Source organism: Rhinatrema bivittatum, chromosome 10 (genome assembly GCF_901001135.1).
Source record: "Rhinatrema bivittatum chromosome 10, aRhiBiv1.1, whole genome shotgun sequence".
In the NCBI taxonomy this organism is placed as follows: domain Eukaryota; kingdom Metazoa; phylum Chordata; class Amphibia; order Gymnophiona; family Rhinatrematidae; genus Rhinatrema; species Rhinatrema bivittatum.
Window position 1 is genome coordinate 12,697,329 of NC_042624.1, and position 18,791 is coordinate 12,716,119.

Consider the following 18,791-nt stretch of genomic DNA (forward strand, 5'->3'; position numbering starts at 1 on the left):
ATGAAAATAGTGCTCTGGAGTTGAATTGGTAGTTGTGTATCTTTTTTTGCGTAGAAGTCTCTTCTGGCTTTGTCAATATCTGATGATCAGTCGGGTTTCTTCTCCATTTTTTTTCTGCCAATCTTAATATGTTTTTGATTTTTTTTAATTCTGGGGTGTACCATGGGGTTTTGTATTTGGTGGCTGGTTTGATTTCTTTCCAGATGATTGGGTATTTGCTTTCTGCTATTTCTGAGGTAATGGTGATACAGGAGTTTACGGCTGAGTTAGTGTCAGTTTTGTTTAAGGTTTTTAAGGCGTCCGGTAGTATTTCGATTAACTCTTCACTGGAACAGTGTTTGTTAAATTTGATGTGTTTGTTTTGATTTTTTCATTCAAGGTGATTAAATTCTAGTTGTAGTTTGGTTTCAATGAGTTTGTGGTCTGACCATGGGATAGCTGTGGCTGAAGGTGGGTCCTTATATTCAATTTTGTCATTGATGAAGATGAGGTCTAGGGTATGGTCTGATCTTTGGGTGGGGTTTTCATTATTTGCTTGAAGCCACACACTGTGATGGTGTCTAGTAGGAGTTCATAAGCAGTGGAGAGGGGAGTTTTATCCATGTTTAGGTTGAAGTCTCCTAGGATCATGGCTGGGGTGTTCATGTTAATGCTGTTTGTTATGGCTTCGATTAGTGGTGACAGGTTGTGTTCAAGGTGCCTTGGTAGGGCATAGAGTAGTATGATTTGTAGGTTCTTTGATTTGTAAAGAGCAATTTTGAAAGGGGGAGGTAGGTTGATATTGTGGAATCTGAATTTGTATTTTTTTAGGGACATGAATAGTAGACCGCCTCCTTTCCTTTTTGGTCTGGGTAGTGAGTAGATATCATATATTGATTTGGGTAATTGGTTTATTAGGGCTATGTTCCGTGTCTTTTAGCCAGGATTCGGTTATACAGCAGATTTCTGGGTGGCTGTTGAGTAGCATGACATGAAGAATTGGTATTTTTTTTGCTATTGATTGCGCATTGAAGAGGATTAGCGTTAGGCCCATTAGGGCTGTCATGTGAGTGTTGGGGTTAATAGGTATTGTGAGGAGGTTTTTTGGTCTATTTGTGTTTGGCGTTTTTGCTTGTTTATCATTCCTGTTTCAGGCTAGTATTAGAATTTTGTTGTGCAGTTCCATGTTGAGGATCTGAGATGGATGGCTGATGGGTTGGAGGGTGGATATTTATGGGGTTGTTAGTGGTGGGTTGAGATACTGAAGGTTCTGTGTGTTGCTATTTGGTAAGGGAGGGAAGGAGGAAGATGAGATGTAGGATTGGTATTGTCCTTGTAGTTCTTTACCTTAGTAGGTAGTACTTAATATTGCAACGATATTAAGTAGGAGGCTGTACAGAAAAGCAGTTTTTTTCCCACTTTTCTGTACTATGTTTAGGAGTGCTCAGCAATTAACGCCTGCTCTGGCAGGCATTAATTTATGAGTGCAAAAATGTGTGTCTTAGACGCACATTTTTTTTTTGCATTCAGAGTGAATAGCTAATAGCCTCATTCACATGCATTTGCATGGGATGAGCGTTATTAGTTTCACTCTGCGTTGGACGCGCCTTGTGGAGGCTCTAATCCCCTTATTGCTAGCACCTATACAACCCACGCACAACTGCAGGCTATACAGTGCGCTCAGCTGAACACACTGTATTGTATTGGCCCCTTTGCTTGGTGGATGTTTGCTTGCTGCTTGTGCAACGGAATGAGAAGCACTGCCCTGGTATAGAGAAAAAAATCCACACACTTCTCAGCGTCATTCTAGAACTCAAAGTTTAGCTCCCTCCAGGCTGCTTAGAGAAAACTGGGATTAGCTGATTTTGATTCTCTTTCCTTTCCCCCTGCTGTCCCTCCTGCATTTCTCGTTCTAAGTCATGCAAGCTATGCCCTTGTCCTGATTTTGAACTTTCTTTTTTTCTAAGTGTTATGCTGTTAAATAAACTATTGTCACAAATCTAAAATGCTGCCATTTGTCCTTTTGGGCTGAACTTCAGACTACCGAGCTTGGCCTGCTCTGACCTTCAATTAATTGTCTTTTTATTATGTAATTTACCACAGTTCAGAACACTACAATAATAATAATAATTCAAATTCCATGATTATACTTTTTTTGAATAAACTCCTTTGTCTCATGCAGTTCCTTTTCCTCCTTTAATGCTGAATTGTGCAGTATCTTCTCATTGAGATGTGAAGTGATAACATATTCATTTTAAATAGGTCACCAACTGTTTGAAGACTGGCAGTCACCTTTCATCATTACCAGCTTTAGGAAAGATTTTAAGTGCAGGTTCTGTTTCGCTTTGTCAATCTCCTGAGTCACCTGTTCCTTCCCTTTCCCCTGCACATAATGCGCTTTGAAGATATGGCGCAGATTGCCAGCATGACATTTTTCTTATAATTAGAAAATATTGATGCGACAAAAGACCACAAAAACTTGGGTGAATTATGGACAATCAATACAACGTAATTTAACAATATGCAGTTTTAGTTGACATTTTCCAACTCTTTTATAATTTCATTTTCAAAAAGATAGTGGTAGTGCAATATTAGTGAAGCTCCTTCTTCTAGGAATCCAAGCAGGTTTTGCTGCGATAATGAGGACGTTATAGCATGATGTTTCTCTCAGAGGGGCAAGCGAGTGTTTAAGTTATTTTTAAGCACTTAGTACGTGACCAAGTTCCTGTTCAGACCTGTGAAAATTATGATTGTTAGAAAACTTGAAGATATTGGAGTTCTCAGTCCTCCTTATTATTTTCCAGCTTTGCCAGGTCTACTGTTTCAATGCATAATTTCACTGATCATTTTTGAAAAGTGAATAGACAATTTAGATGAGAAGATTCCTCCTCAGATTTGATTGAAGTGGTTTATTTTCAAATCTGAGAGGGGGGAAAGGGAGAATAAATGAAATTGTCTTTGTGCCATGGAGTATAAGTTTGGAAGCATGACACTCAACCCCTTTTATTGAATGACTGATTTATCACAAAGCAGGATTGCCAACTGGCTCCATGTCAAAAAAACAGATGACTCCAGTCCTGGCTTTACTTCATTGCTTGTTGGGACTTGTACTTCCGATTTAAAAAAATAAAATAAAACAGTCGGACAATCAGAACCACTAGATACCGCATGCAGTGGGGTAAAGCCAGAACTGGATTAGCCTGTTCCTTATGACTTGGAACCAGGTGATCCCCGGTTCTTCGAGTACATCATCAGTCTGAGTGAACCTACTCTGTCCCCTCATTATCTCTTTTCAAATATATTCCCCTGCTCCACAGATCCTGTTAGCTACGTTTTATATACAACTGGAGCAGAGAAAGAACATGCATTAAACATGCTCCAGCTATTAATGCCAGCTTAGAGAATAGAGTCATCTTCAGCTACCCATCCGCCAAGTGAACTACATATCAAATGTGATGTTAGACAGTAAAAGGTGAATTTTTAAAAGCCCAAAGCACATCAATCTGGGGATGGGCAAATAAGTTGGGCTCACGTGCACTGACTGTATTTTAAAAACTGCCCAGATGTGGATTTGCTGCAGTGTGTACATCTCTACAGTTTTCAAAAAGGGGTGGGGAGTGGGCATAGTCTGGGAGGGGAATGGCTATTTTGTGGCATGACCCAGAGATGTGCATGTAAGTATTTATGCAACCTGCTGCACCAAGCTCTCCTGTGACCTAACTTTCCTTCTGTAATGCATTGCATGCCATGTAATTTTAAATTGAAAGAAAACTTGTCAGATCTGTGGGGTTTTAAGGATCAGCACTCACTGGGGGAGTGAAGGCTATCAAACCAGGGGGTTTGGAGAACTTCTCTCTTAATTGGGTGAACTGGGGACAAGCTGGTGAAACTAGAAATGGCATCAGTGTGCATCCCTTTTAAAATCTCCCAATTTACTCCTTAGAAGATTGATTTGAATGCACAAGCACACGCTCACTTAAAATTTGGTGCACATGTGCACATGGCCAGTAGAGATGTGAATCGTTTTCCATATCGTCTTAACGATAGAAATTGTGTGGCAGGAGAAGAAAATCGTGTTTGGCACGATTATTTCGTTGAAAAATCGTTAAAAATCGTTTTTTCCGATTAGTGCGCACTAACTCGAGTTAGTGCGCACTAACTGAAAATGATACAAATAGACACTTTCCAGGTCACTGAAGGTCAGTTAGGAATGAATATGTATTCCTATTGGCTGGCTGTGCTCTTATCTATTGATGTTACCAAGGTTACCACTGAGGTAATGGTTGGGGGGATGTGAAATGGAAACAGTTGGAAGCTTGACATGTGATGATCAGCACTCACGTGACTAGAACTTCTTTGTTTATTATTTTTGTTAGCAGGCACCTGAAATGCTAGTGCATGTTGAATTTTCCAATCACTGTGCATTTTACAAAGGTGGTCCTGGCTGGAACTGTACACAGTTCAAATATATGTAATTGATTGTTGGTAAGTGTATTTTTTAAGTAGCCACACTGGCACCAGTATGTTTACTTTTCCTCCTACTTAACTCACTAGCTCAGCTTTGTAAGAAGGGCTTCTCTGCTTGTGTGTTGTTTTTGTTTGGTGTCAGGAGAGCAGAAACATCAGATCTTTATTCAATCTACTACAGTCATCTCTTATATTAACCTACTCAATTTTTTTTAAATGATTTGTTATATCACTGAATTAATAATTCATTATTATTAGGTGGTGGTGAATGTCTGACTAAGCTACTTGGCTAGTGTAACTGGTGAGGCTAGTGGCAGTTTAGCAGAATTATAATTTATTTGTATTAGTACTGCAGCATTAATATATTCAAGCCTAGGTAGGCAGCGAGTGCACTACTCCTGCAGTCACCTCATTGCTTCCTGTGCATTGCATTATAATATGCGCACACACTGACTCCAGCTTGGGTGGGGACAAGGCAGGTCTCCTTTACTGTACACACTGACTCCAGTTTGGTGATAAGGCAGGACTCTAGAGATGGGGGAAGTCAGGAGTGAGGGTCAGGCAGCTCCCCCCTGTCTGTGAAGCCAGCCTCTCACTAGTAATGCAGGGAGGGAGCTGTCTCAGACTTCACCATCCTCCTCCCCCCCCCCCCCTCACCCACACACCATTCACTAGCTGGGACATGGGGGAAGTCAGGAGTGAGGGTCAGGCAGCTCCCCCCTGTCTGTGAAGGCAGCCTCTCACTAGTAATGCAGGGAGGGAGCTGTCTCAGACTTCACCATCCTCCCCCCCCCCTCACCCACACACCATTCACTAGCTGGGACATGGGGGAAGTCAGGAGTGAGGGTCAGGCAGCTCCCCCCTGTCTGTGAAGGCAGCCTCTCACTAGTAATGCAGGGAGGGAGCTGTCTCAGACTTCACCATCCTCCCCCCCCCCCCTCACCCACACCCCATTCACTAGCTGGGACATGGGGGAAGTCAGGAGTGAGGGTCAGGCAGCTCCCCCCTGTCTGTGAAGCCAGCCTCTCACTAGTAATGCAGGGAGGGAGCTGTCTCAGACTTCCCCATCCTCCCCCCCCCCCCCTCACCCACACACCATTCACTAGCTGGGACATGGGGGAAGTCAGGAGTGAGGGTCAGGCAGCTCCCCCCTGTCTGTGAAGCCAGCTTCTCACTAGTAATGCAGGGAGGGAGCTGTCTCAGACTTCACCATCCTCCTCCCCCCCCCCCCCCCTCACCCACACACCATTCACTAGCTGGGACATGGGGGAAGTCAGGAGTGAGGGTCAGGCAGCTCCCCCCTGTCTGTGAAGGCAGCCTCTCACTAGTAATGCAGGGAGGGAGCTGTCTCAGACTTCACCATCCTCCCCCCCCCCCCTCACCCACACACCATTCACTAGCTGGGACATGGGGGAAGTCAGGAGTGAGGGTCAGGCAGCTCCCCCCTGTCTGTGAAGCCAGCCTCTCACTAGTAATGCAGGGAGGGAGCTGTCTCAGACTTCACCATCCTCCTCCCCCCCCCCCCCCTCACCCACACACCATTCACTAGCTGGGACATGGGGGAAGTCAGGAGTGAGGGTCAGGCAGCTCCCCCCTGTCTGTGAAGCCAGCCTCTCACTAGTAATGCAGGGAGGGAGCTGTCTCAGACTTCACCATCCTCCCCCCCCCCCTCACCCACACACCATACACTAGCTGGGACATGGGGGAAGTCAGGAGTGAGGGTCAGGCAGCTCCCCCCTGTCTGTGAAGCCAGCTTCTCACTAGTAATGCAGGGAGGGAGCTGTCTCAGACTTCACCATCCTCCTCCCCCCCCCCCTCACCCACACACCATTCACTAGCTGGGACATGGGGGAAGTCAGGAGTGAGGGTCAGGCAGCTCCCCCCTGTCTGTGAAGGCAGCCTCTCACTAGTAATGCAGGGAGGGAGCTGTCTCAGACTTCACCATCCTCCCCCCCCCCCCTCACCCACACACCATTCACTAGCTGGGACATGGGGGAGGTCAGGAGTGAGGGTCAGGCAGCTCCCCCCTGTCTGTGAAGCCAGCCTCTCACTAGTAATGCAGGGAGGGAGCTGTCTCAGACTTCACCATCCTCCCCCCCCCCCTCACCCACACACCATTCACTGGCTGGGACATGGGGGAAGTCAGGAGTGAGGGTCAGGCAGCTCCCCCCTGTCTGTGAAGCCAGCCTCTCACTAGTAATGCAGGGAGGGAGCTGTCTCAGACTTCACCATCCTCCTCCCCCCCCCCCCCCCCCTCACCCACACACCATTCACTAGCTGGGACATGGGGAAGTCAGGAGTGAGGGTCAGGCAGCTCCCCCCTGTCTGTGAAGCCAGCCTCTCACTAGTAATGCAGGGAGGGAGCTGTCTCAGACTTCACCATCCTCCCCCCCCCCCCCCTCACCCACACACCATTCACTAGCTGGGACATGGGGGAAGTCAGGAGTGAGGGTCAGGCAGCTCCCCCCTGTCTGTGAAGCCAGCCTCTCACTAGTAATGCAGGGAGGGAGCTGTCTCAGACTTCACCATCCTCCCCCCCCCCCCCCCTCACCCATGCACCATTCACTAGCTGGGACATGGGGGAAGTCAGGAGTGAGGGTCAGGCAGCTCCCCCCTGTCTGTGAAGCCAGCCTCTCACTAGTAATGCAGGGAGGGAGCTGTCTCAGACTTCACCATCCTCCTCCCCCCCCCCCCCTCACCCACACACCATTCACTAGCTGGGACATGGGGGAAGTCAGGAGTGAGGGTCAGGCAGCTCCCCCCTGTCTGTGAAGCCAGCCTCTCACTAGTAATGCAGGGAGGGAGCTGTCTCAGACTTCACCATCCTCCCCCCCCCTCACCCACACACCATTCACTAGCTGGGACATGGGGGAAGTCAGGAGTGAGGGTCAGGCAGCTCCCCCCTGTCTGTGAAGCCAGCTTCTCACTAGTAATGCAGGGAGGGAGCTGTCTCAGACTTCACCATCCTCCTTCCCCCCCCCCTCACCCACACACCATTCACTAGCTGGGACATGGGGGAAGTCAGGAGTGAGGGTCAGGCAGCTCCCCCCTGTATGTGAAGGCAGCCTCTCACTAGTAATGCAGGGAGGGAGCTGTCTCAGACTTCACCATCCTCCCCCCCCCCTCACCCACACACCATTCACTAGCTGGGACATGGGGGAAGTCAGGAGTGAGGGTCAGGCAGCTCCCCCCTGTCTGTGAAGCCAGCCTCTCACTAGTATTGCAGGGAGGGAGCTGTCTCAGACTTCACCATCCTCCTCCCACCCCCCTCACCCACACACCATTCACTAGCTGGGACATGGGGGAAGTCAGGAGTGAGGGTCAGGCAGCTCCCCCCTGTCTGTGAAGCCAGCCTCTCACTAGTAATGCAGGGAGGGAGCTGTCTCAGACTTCACCATCCTCCCCCCCCCCCTCACCCACACACCATTCACTAGCTGGGACATGGGGGAAGTCAGGAGTGAGGGTCAGGCAGCTCCCCCCTGTCTGTGAAGCCAGCCTCTCACTAGTAATGCAGGGAGGGAGCTGTCTCAGACTGGTATCAGGGTTAGGGCACTGTGTGCAGGAAGATCACAACACCCCTGGTGCCAGGGTTAGGGCACTGTGTGTGCAGGAAGATCACAACACTCCTGGTATTAATAGGGATAGGGCACTGTGTGCAGGAAGATCACAACACCCCTGGTGCCAGGGTTAGGGCACTGTGTGCAGGAAAATCACAACACCCCTGGTGCCAGGGTTAGGGCACTGTGTGTGCAGGAAGATCACAACACCCCTGGTGCCAGGGTTAGGGCACTGTGTGCAGGAAAATCACAACACCCCTGGTGCCAGGGTTAGGGCACTGTGTGTGCAGGAAGATCACAACACTCCTGGTATTAATAGGGATAGGGCACTGTAAGAGATGACTGTAGTAGATTGAATAAAGATCTGATGTTTCTGCTCTCCTCACACCAAACAAAAGCAACACACAAGCAGAGAAGCCCTTCTTACAAAGCTGAGCTAGTGAGTTAAGTAGGAGGAAAAGTAAACATACTGGTGCCAGTGTGGCTACTTAAAAAATACACTTACCAACAATCAATTACATATATTTGAACTGTGTACAGTTCCAGCCAGGACCACCTTTCTAAAATGCACAGTGATTGGCAAATTCAACATGCACTAGCATTTCAGGTGCCTGCTAACAAAAATAATAAACAAACAAGTTCTAGTCACGTGAGTGCTGATCATTACATTACTTTTTTTGTCAAGCTTCCAACTGTTTCCATTTCACATCCCCCCAACCATTACCTCAGTGTTAGCCTTGGTAACATCAATAGATAAGAGCACAGCCAGCCAATAGGAATACATACATATTCATTCCTAAGTTACCTTTACTGACCTGGGAAGTGTGAACACTTTGTTTCATTTTCTGTTGGTGTTCGTTAGTTTCCAGTTCCATTTCCCATCCCCCCAACCATCACCTCAGTGGTAACCTTGGTAACATCAATAGATAAGAGGGCAGCCAGCCAATAGGAACACATATTCATTCCTAACTGACCTTCAGTGACCTGGAAAGTGTTTATTTGTATCATTTTCAGTTAGTGCGCACTAAATCGAGTTAGTGCGCACTAACTGGGAGTTAGTGCGCACTAACTCCCGTTAGTGCGCACTAACACGATTTAACGATTTTTAATGATAAATCGTTAGAATTTCTATTGTATCGTGTTCTATAACGATTTAAGACGATATTAACATTATCGGACGATAATTTTAATCGTTGAAAAACGATTCACATCCCTAATGGCCAGGCTATGTTATAGCATGCATGCATGTGCATGTATGTTATAAAATTCCCATGCCCCTGGTCGCGGGCTCATGTATGTGCACAAGTGTGCACATGCGCCAGCTTGAAAATTGCTATCCTATGAATAGGACAATTTATAAATACATTGCCCAAGTTAAACAGATATTTACCTAGGTAGCCTGATCTAGCTTAAAGTTTATTTATTTATCTATATAAACTTCTCTTCCACTGATCTGCAAATCTCAGCAGAGTACAAAATATATAAAAAATAAAATTGGACACATAATATCAACCAATTATATAATATTGAACAGCAATAGTAAATAAGCAGCAAAAGCTATTGGAAACCTGAAAGATAGGAGTCAGAAGGAGTCACATCAGTCTGGGGGGAAAGGGTAAACAGATAAGATTTTAACAGCTGATTAAAATATAGCAGGTCCTTTTCTGCTCTGATTTCCAGCAGGAGACTATTCCAAAGGCCTAGCCTGCAAGATAAAAAAAATGTGCATAAGAGACTCAGCTGTGCTTGTTTGAACAAGGGGATGTCTAGTAAATGCTGGGGAGAAGAGTGAAGACTATTGGCTGGCTGATATGTACAAATAGAGGAAGATAAGCAAGGTGGATCTAACCCATGAAGGGCCTTAAAAATCCACATAGGAGTTTTGAATTGTGCATACCATATGATGGGAAGCCAGTGCAATTTGTCAAGCACTGGAGGAATGTGACTCTGTACCACAGATTTGGTGTCTTCACCAGTGAGTAGATGATCCACTGAGTTTTGGATTAAGTGAAGAGCATGAAGGTGAGAGCTGGAAAAACCCAAGAACAGTCTGTTACAGAAATTCAGGGATAACTTGATTAACTATTGAATGATGGTGTGAAAATAATAATAGAGAAGTGGGCTCATACGGCGCAACAAGTGAAGTTTCTAATAAGAGGATTGAACCAGGGACCCAATATGAGGTGGTAGAGACAAGGAATAATCGATGATAACCCCCAAGTTTCATACCTTCAATAGAACAGGGGTAATGTAGCCTTCAAATATGAAGTTTGAGGGGGCATCTAAAGAAGGGGAGTGAGAAAGGAGCATAATTTGCATTTTCTCTATGTTTAGGGTCAGCAAATTGTAAGTCCTCCAGTCCTCGATTTTTGCTATGCAGGTGGCTACTTTATCCATTGCCGATGTGACTGTTGGAAGAATGCATAAGACACACCTAGATCAGATAGAACTGAGTATAGGGGATCAAGGTAAATATTGAAGAGAGTAGGGGAAAGCGGAGGATCCCTGGGGAACTCTTGTACTGAAGTGGTACAATTTGGAAGAATTGCCAGTGACCACTTGGAAAGAATGATTAGAAAGAAAAGAGTGAAACAGTGGAGGGCTCAAAATGCCTAATTACTTCAGATAGTCTAGCAAAAGGGTATGGTTGAGAGTATAGAAACATGATGATATGTCTAATTGTTAGGAAGCGCTAGGAGAGCGCTTCCTTTTCCTAGGAGAATGTGTGTTTTTGGGCCACGGCTCAACCTCAGAGGAACTCTGAAGAGGTGCTGAGGCAGGCAAGGCATGCATGAGCATGGGCAGGACAGGAGCAAGGCTGGATAGAAGACAAGCAATGAAATATGGGACTGGAACAAGGCTGGACCCGACCTCCGCTGGACCTACATGCACCAGTGTGACCCAGCAACCCAATGCTGGTCACGAGAGTAGCCCTCCGGCCACTCGGAAGCCTTTTCGGACCCGCCACTTGGGAACGACGAGGGCATGAGGCCAGACGGAGGCTGAAGGCAGGAACATGGAGACATCGACGAAGATTCAGGCGAGGACTTGGATACTAGGGATGTGCAGAGCAAAATTTTATGTTCATATTTTTTATGTCCGAAAGGGGGTCCCACTTGCGGCCAATATGGACATAAAAAAAATCCAATGAGTTGGGTATATGTACATATGTGCAAAAAAAAAATTTAAACCCCCTCACCCTCCTTAATCCCCCCCCCAGACTTACCACAACTCCCTGGTGATCAAGCGATGAGTGAGGACGTCATTTCTGCAATCCTTGGCGAGAAGCATGTGACGTCGGTGGCACGTCGAGTGGCCAGCTTGGGGGGGCCACTCGACGTGGCTTGGGGAAAGTCCAGCGGGGGTCCGGGAGCGACCTCCTGCATGCAGGCCATATTGCCAATATTCAAAAAAGTGAAGCAGATTTGTGAGGCAAGACTTGCCTTGGGTAAAGCCATGCTGACCTTGATCCATTAAACCATGTCTTTCTATATGTTCTGTGATTTTGATGTTTAGAACACTTTCCACTATTTTTCCTGGCACTGAAGTCAGGTTAACTGGTCTGTAGTTTCCAGGATCGCCTCTGGAGCCCTTTTTAAATACTGGGGTTTCATTAGCTATCCTCCAGTCTTCAGGTACAATGGATGGTTTTAATGATAGGTTACAAATGTTTACTAATAAGTCTGAAATTTCATTTTTTAGTTCCTTCAGAACTCTGAGGTGTATACCATCCGGTCCAGGTGATTTACTACTCTTCAGTTTCTCAATCAGGCCTACCACATCTTCTAGGTTCACCGTGATTTGATTCTGTCCATCTGAATCATTACCCTTGAAAACCTTCTCAAGTACGGGTACCTCCCCAAAATCCTCTTCAGTAAGCACCAAAGCAAAGAAATCATTTAATCTTTCTGTGATGGCCTTATCTTCTCTATGTGCCCCTTTAACCTCCTGGTCATCTAACGGTCCAACTGACTCCCTCACAGGCTTTCTGCTTCGGATATATTTTTAAAAGTTTTTACTGTGAGTTTTTGCCTCTACGGCCAACTTTTCAAATTCTCTCTTAGCCTGTCTTATCAATGTCTTACATTTAACTTGCCAATGCTTATACATTATCCTATTTTCTTCTGTTGGATCCTTCTTCCAATTTTTGAATGTAGATCTTTTAGCTAAAATAGCTTCTTTCACCTCCCCTTTTAACCATGCCGGTAATCGTTTTGCCTTCTTTCCACCTTTTTTAATGTGTGGAATACATCTGTACTGTGCTTCTAGGATGGTATTTTTTAACAATGACCATTCCTCTTGCATACTTTTTACCTTTGTAGCTGCTCCTTTCAGTTTTTTTCTAACAATTTTTTTCATTTTATCAGTTTCCCTTTTGAAAGTTTAGCACGAGAAATGTGGATTTGCATACTGTTCCTCTTCCAGTCATTAATTCAAATTTGATCATATTATGATCACTATTGCCAAGCAGCCCCACCACCATTACCTCTCTCACCAAATCCTGTGCTCCACTGAGAATTAGATCTAAAATTGCTCCCTCTCTTGTCGGTTCCTGAACCAATTGCTCCATAAAAATGTCATTTATTCCATCCAGGAACTTTATATCTCTAGCATGTACCAATGATACATTTATCCAGTCAATATTGGGGTAATTGAAGTCTCCCATTATTACCACACTACCAATTTGGTTAGTTTCCCTAATTTCTCTTAGCATTTCACTGTCAGTCTCACCATCTTGACCAGGTGGACGGTAGTATACTCCTATCACTATAGTCTTCCCCGACATACAAGGGATTTCTACCCATAAAGATTCAATTGTGCATTTAGTCTCATGCAGGATGTTTATCCTGTTGGATTCTATGCCATCCCTGACATAAAGCACCACACCTCAGAGAGGATCCTGGGTGCTCCTCTCTGTCATTGCGATATAATTTGTACCCCGGTATAGCACTGTACAGCCACAGGTTAGGAAAATAGACGCTCATTAATTGAGCATCCCTTTTGCTAACCTGACCTCCAGCACCTTTTTTTTTTTTGGGGGGGGGGAGAAAATATTAAGTCAGAGGAAGTGCAGAAAAGCAGTATTTTCTGCTGTCCTGTACACTTTTTGGGCTCCTCCAAAATTAACGTCTGCTCGGGGCAAGCAATAATTTTGGTGAGTAAAAATATGTTCATCAGGTGTACATTTTTTTTTGTTGTTGTTGCATTGGGGGGAATAGATGTGATGAGCACTATAACCTATACATGTGTATGGACATTTGTTAGATGTGCTAACCCCTGTTTTGTCGTGGCCAGTGCGATATATTGCATCAGCCTGTTTGATTTTAAGCTTTACTAATATTATTAGTTAAGAAATCACCATATTTTGTTTCCTTTCTTTTTCAAAGAATGAACTGTGCACAGCTGGAGTTTAAAAGCAACTAAATATTTCTTTAAATGTTTAATAATATGAAATGACTTTAGTTTCAGATTGATAAACATCATTGATATGCTCCTTTTTCTACAGTGTAAAATGTGATGTTAATTCTTGTATTAATAGTTATATTTTATGCTTCTGGTGAGAGAAATTCCTATATCTTTTCCTCCCATAATTATTTTTTTTCCTTCCTTGGGCTTAGGAAGTAATAATAAGAGAAAGTTATATTATCTGTTAATGAATATAAATATCCAGCCTCATTTAAACATTAAAATATAAAATACCTTGAGGATTATGTGAATTTCCTTTTGTTTAGTCAATTTCTGTCCTTGGGTAAAGATAACTAAGTGGAGAATGATATGTAGCCTAAAGGAGATTATCTTTCAGTTCTTTTGCCAGCAGAAGAGGAGAAAAAAGGGACTTGTGGATAATATTACACTTTTTGTTTTACCAATATGCAAACATGCACACATATGTATTTGTCAGAAAGATTGCCTTTTGTAGTATTAGATTAAAAAATTATCATTTTTTTATCTTTCCAAAATGGGATAAAAGAAAAAACTGAAATTTCTAAATAAATATTTATTAAGTAACCTTATTTATTAATCACATCCCAATTGGTTTTAATATTTTATATAGTATAACATTTTGGATAGTCATTACAAAATATTAAACAGTTCTTAATTATGATTTATTGAAGTGCTGCACATTTCTGTTTTAAACTGATTATCCCAATATTATATCTTACATAGACTAACCATTATATAAAATATTATTAACCTGCAAAAAATGACTGTGAGCTGTTTCTGATATATGGTTACTCATTGCCACCCTAAATATTAACTTATTTAATAGCACAGAATTGGACCTGACTAATTTGAATTTCATTAGCTAAACTGACTGAATTAATTAAATTGACTGATGCTATAATTTATTTATTTATTTATTTATTTATGGTTTTTATATACCAATCTTCTTACATAATATGTAAATCAAATTGGTTTACAGAGAACAGTTGAATAAGCTTGCTTGTGGGCAATTACATATAACAAAGAACTTTTTTGAGTAACATATTGTAAAACTTTTTGAGTAACATTTAAACATACGAGCAAAAAATACATGGCTAAACATAAACATAAGAACAAAATATACATGGCACAACAAAGTCTTATATGTCTAAATCCAAGGGGGGAGAGAAGAATAGAGGGAGGGGGATGGAGGGGTTATATAGTTGGAGCGGAGAGGCTGTAATAAGAGTTCGTTGAAGCAGCTTTTTAGAAATCATGGAAATGCTTGTCTGAATAGCCAGGTTTTCAGTTTTTTCTTGAATGACTGGTGGCAAGTGTCTTGTCTGAGTTCTGGTGGTAGTGAATTCCAAAGTGAAGGACTTGCTGTGGAGAAAGCCCTATTTCTTAGTGGAGTTTTGGTTTGAGGGATGATAAGGGTGTCTTGGTAGGCTTTTCTGATTGGTCTTGTTGATTTAATGGTACGGAGTTGATGGGTGAGATCGATAGGTGCTATGTTGTTTAGGTATTTGTGAGTGAGGGTCAGGACTTTGTAGGAGACTCTGAATTTAATTGGAAGCCAATGGAGATTGTAAAGAATGGGCGTGATGTGGTCTCTCTTGTTAGAGTTGGTCAGGACCCTAGCTGCAGAATTCTGTACCATCTGGAGAGGTTTGATGGTGGAGGCTGGTAATCCGATTAGCAGCGCGTTGCAGTAGTCAATTTTGGTCAGGATCATTGATTGCAGGACGAGGCGGAAGTCGTGAGCGTGAAGTAATGGTTTAAGCTTTTTCAGGACTTGTAGTTTGAAAAAGCATTCTTTGGTTGTGTTGTTTACAAATCTTTTTAGGTTCAGCTGATTGTCTAGCAGAACGCCTAAGTCTCTTACATAGGATGTATTTTTGAGGCTGTCTAGGATTGGTGTAAGTGTATTTTGATGAGCGGTGTCTTTTTGTTGTTGATCTGTTATAATGGGTGTGATCTCTCTTTGGATGAAGTTATCTTCCTGTGAGATGAAGAGGTATTCTGTTTTGTCCTTGTTGATGACTAGATTGAGTTCAGTGAGGAGAGTGCTAATTTTTTGAAAGCATTGTTCCCAGAACATTAGAGATAGTTGAAGGGATTTCCTTATAGGGATGATGATTTGTATGTCATCCGCGTAAATCATGTGTTTGATTTTCAGTTTGGATAGGAGGAAGCATAGGGGTAGAAGATAAATGTTGAAGAGGGTAGGGGAGAGAGATGAGCCTTGAGGGACTCCCATGTTAGAGCTGATTGCCTGTGATTCTTTGTTATTGATTTTTACTTTGAAAGATCTGTTGTTGAGAAATGAACAGAACCAGTCTAGGGCCATGCCTGAAATACCAATTGCAGCTAATTGGTCAAGTAAGATAGTATGGTTGACCGTATCGAAGGCTGCAGAAAGGTCGAGGAGAAAAAGGAGGTGAGGTTGTCTTTTTTATGAGCTTAGGAAAGCTGAATCCATGAGGGATATCAGCAGAGCTTCTGTGTTTAGTGTTTTTCGAAATCCATATTGAGAAGGTGCCAGAATTTTGTGATCTTCCAGGTAGTCAGTGAGCTGTTTATTTACTATTTTTTCCAGGATCTTTGAGATGAAGTGAAGATTAGCAATGGGACGGAAATTCGCTGGTTCCTCTGTAGACAGATTTGTTTTTTTTAAGAGAGGTTTCAGTATAGCTTGTTTGAGGGAATCTGGTACGATACCTTGATTAAGTGAGCAGTTAATGATTTCTGCTATGGGTTTCGCTATGGAGTTGGGTATTGATATGAGGATGTTTGATGGTATAGTATCCAGAGGGTGCGAGGAGGGTTTGAGTTTCTTAAGAATGTTCGTGACTTCAAGTGAGGTGGTCATCTCGAAAGAGTTGAATGATGCTGAGGTCTCAAAGGATTCCAATCTGGTGTTCTGCTGAGTCTGCAGTGGGGTGGTGGATGAGTTTGGCATGTGAAGTTTTTTGGTGAGTTGGATGATTTTTTCTTCGAAGAAAGATGCGAGTTTGTTTGCTTTGGAAAGCGCTTTGTCGTCTGGAAAGGATGGAGGAGGGGGGGGGGGTTTGGTGAGGGCGGAGACATAAGAGAAGAGAGCTCTGGAGTCAAATATGAAGTGGTGTATTTTTTTTGCGTAAAAGTCTTTTTTTGTTTTGAAAATGGTGTTCCTGTACTTGTTGAGTGTGGATTTGTAGATTGTAGATAATAAAATAGATTGTAGATTTGTAGATTGTAGATAATAAAAACTTGGCAGAAAAATTGTTTTATTCTGGCCAGAGGTACTGTTAGTAATTTTGTTAAATATTATAATTTTAAAATTACAATAAATTAGGAAAGTTAACATGAACCCATTTGAAGTGATTATTTGGCATCCCATGCCAATAGTAACCAAACTTGATCAATTTCATTTTACAAAGTAGTAATCTAGATTATTTTTGAGACATCTCAACAGATTCATATTGTATTGCTCAAACCTCAAGTCATTGCTGGTGCAGTCAACTAATGCTGTCCTAATTTGAACCCACTTTCAAGCTAAAACCCAAAAATCTCACACTTGCTAGGACAGACTCTATCAAGTTTTGATCCTGTATCCATGCTTCACATGTTAAGAATTGTATCCAAATGCTGACCTATGAAATCACACAAATGAATTTGACCTCCAGTGGACTCTAATATAAAGGGGTAGATTTTAAAATGTACACATGCGGAGGTGGAGAAAGGAGAGAAACTTACAAAGCTGCCGGAGGTTTTACTATCGCTAATCCGGGGGGGAAGCTGGAATCCAGTCCTCGACAGTGAGCATGGCGCAGCTGGCCAATTATTTCCTTTTACGTCATCAGGAGGGGCCGGCTGAGAAGCCTCAAAACCAGCCCTCCTGCGGCGCGCAGCCGACGCCGGCACGCTGCCTAAGCCACGTGCCCAAAGGGGCGCGCGGCTTTGAAAGAAAAAAAAACGTTTCCTAAACGTTTTATCTTAGAATAAGTATTTTCTCTCCTGTAAGTCTCCACCTAAGAAATCCAAGGTATTTGAAGTTCCACTGAAAAGTGAGTAAAGCCTGAAGGCTTAAGCATTATTATTGATTTATAATGCCTCATTCTGTGAGAAAACGGAGGGCCAAAGAGAAAGAGGCCCTGCCGGGATCTATTACAAATACACTAGGTCCGATGGACGCTCATGTACAGTGAGGAACATTGGCATCGGGTGAAATTTTGCTGAGTGAGGGTAGGGAGAAAGATTTACCTGGCCCCTCTCCTGAATCTTGTACCACTTATCCTCAATAGAATGAATGCCCGCAAGTAATCCTGCAGAGAAGAGGCCTCAAATCCTAACCTCTGTTTCGGTGGTGCTTGGTGGAGACCAGAATCCACAAGATCAGGGGAGTAAAACATCAAAGGATTTACCTAGCTTCTCTATATTACCACCATATACTGGGGGAGAGATTAGAGGCACTAAATTAGGGGAAAACCCTGGAGAGAAGTATGTTTTCCCACAGTTATCAAAAGTGGATTTGGTGAAACCAACAACTATCTCTTTAGGTTCTATTTGGGAGGCTATTCAGACTTTAAAAACTAATATCTATAAACAGATGATGCCGGTATATACTTATATGGAGAAAATGGATACACGACTGGTGGACATGGAAAAGGACATAAAAGTGGTTAAAGAGAATATTACCAAAATTAAAGCTGAACTGGAGAATAATAAAGCTTTACAGAATACAATAATGAAAGAAAATTATATTCTGACTACTAGGATAGAGAATATGGAAAACATCTTGAAAGGGAAAAATTTACATTTTATTAATTTCCCAAAAAGTCAATTTATATCTCCAAAAGAGATGTGGAAAAAAATATATGTTAGAAATTCTAAAGATTCCAGATCAAGCTTTACCTGTAACATCGAGGATATATTATTTACCAGTTAGTAATGTGAGGAAAGAAGGTGAGGATAAAGAAAGTAAACATATTCCTCCAGTTGATTTGTTACAATTGAATCTAACGGAAATATTGGAAACTTCCCAAAGAGATCAGACTATTCCTGCCACTTTATTGGTTTCTTTTCTGCTTGAAGTAGACAAAGAATGGACATTAAAAATGTTCTTTCAACATAGATCTGAGCCCTTTTTGGGCTATAATGTGAACATTTTTCCTGATCTTTCCAAAGCCACTCAAAAAAGAAGAAAACAATTTTTGTTATTAAGACCTAGAGTTTTGAAAATTGGTGCGTTGTTTCTACTAAAATATCCTTGTAAATGCTTAGTAAAATATCAAAGTTTATCATATGTTTTTTTTCAAACAAATCAGCTTACAGCTTTCCTTGAAGGTAAAAATCCACTACCAGGTAGTTTTTCCCCTATTG